This window comes from Helianthus annuus, unplaced genomic scaffold (genome assembly GCF_002127325.2).
Source record: "Helianthus annuus cultivar XRQ/B unplaced genomic scaffold, HanXRQr2.0-SUNRISE HanXRQChr00c003, whole genome shotgun sequence".
Taxonomy (NCBI): domain Eukaryota; kingdom Viridiplantae; phylum Streptophyta; class Magnoliopsida; order Asterales; family Asteraceae; genus Helianthus; species Helianthus annuus.
In genome coordinates this window covers 1-1,654 of record NW_023395519.1, presented here as the reverse complement: position 1 = coordinate 1,654, position 1,654 = coordinate 1, and positions in this window count along the sequence as shown.

Here is a 1,654-nt window from a genome sequence, read left to right as displayed (position 1 = left end):
TTCTTAACATCTAGTTTTGAATATCCAATGACATCTCACTCGTTTTTCTGTGACATCTGTGCTTGAAATCATTGTAAACAGTTCAGTTATCAATGAAATAAAGTTATTTGATCCCTATGTTTGTTTGTTTATGTTTGATGTTTTTCATGTTTTGACTTTTATTCGATTTCAAACTCTATATCGCTTTCTGGAGAATTATACACAAACTGGTGCGTAAACGTAATCAGTTAAAAGCGACAAATACTCCGGAACATCAATTCATGCTTAACATACCTTAAATAACCTTTACATAACTTAGAAATAAGTTTCGAAGGCATTGGTATGGCAAAATCTAGTTAATTCGCTTACAGGGACTAAAATTGACAAACTGCGAAAGTATGACAATCTGAACTGTAACGAACATTCCAGAACATGATCATAAGTTAAACACCCTTAAACCTTTACATAGCTTAGAAATAGGCTTTGAGGGGTTCGGTGTGCTAAAATAAACTATTCAGGGACTAAAAGCGTCAAAAGTGCATAAGTTGCATTTTCGCGCATAACTTACGTTCTGAATACTTCCGGACATCCAAAAATTTATGTAATCATTAAAATATTATGTTTTAGTGATTAGCTTGTTAAAAATCCATTCGTCGCGCAATTTGGACCGTTTTTGCGTCAGTTACGACTTCCGTCGTAATTAACCGAACAACACAATCGTACGGCCAAACGAACCGACATCCGGCATATTTTTTGAGCATATTTCAAGTCCCCTATACTTTAACTTCATTTTAGAGCTTAAAAATGGGTTTTGACGGGTTTTAGAAGTGCCAAAACACGTCCATACGCGCACAGGGACCAAATCTGCCAAAACTGAAACATTGCTGTCTGCAGGGTCCTTACGGACCGTATGGACCAGCTTATGGTCCGTAAAGCCTCCCCAGATCAGCAGAATGTGTTTTCCAGCTAGATCCAGCTTTTACCCACTTGTGCACATGGTTTTGGGGTTCCTATGGGCTGGTTTGTGTGCCCATCAAGGTACCAAATCAGGATTTGACAAATGTACGGCCTAGATCGTGCCCTCTTCTCCAAGAAACGATCCTAACGGTAGTGCTTCACCTATATATACCCCCACTCTTTTCACTCTTTTCCCACACTTGATTCTGAGATTTTCTCTAAGTTGGAGTTATAAACACTTCATACCTGAGAAATACTCAAAATCAATCTTGCGGGACCTTCTGTAAGTATTCTTTCGCGTTTTTCGTTCGTTTTAGCGTTAAAGTCAAACTGTGTTTGACTTTCTGCATTGACCAGTTTTTGGTCAACGCGAAGTTCGTTTGAACTTCATAACGTGAGCGTAATCACGATGGTTATAGTCCCTAGTGACTATACCTACTGATTACCACGTTATCTAGCTCAGTGACGAGTCGTAGTTTCGGCCAAAATGCGTTTTCTCGCGTATTTTGTAACCAAACTACTCTAGGGTATTAAAACCGTTTGTTTTAATACCAAACCTGTTTTCTAACATTACTAAACATGATCTAGCATGTTTAGCTCGTCGCTTTTAGATTTGTGCTTGTTTAGGGTCGTAAAGGTAAGCGATCTAATTAATCGCTTATGCTTACGAACCCGACCCATTTGGTCGATCATTAGGATCCGACCAAACATTTTTGGT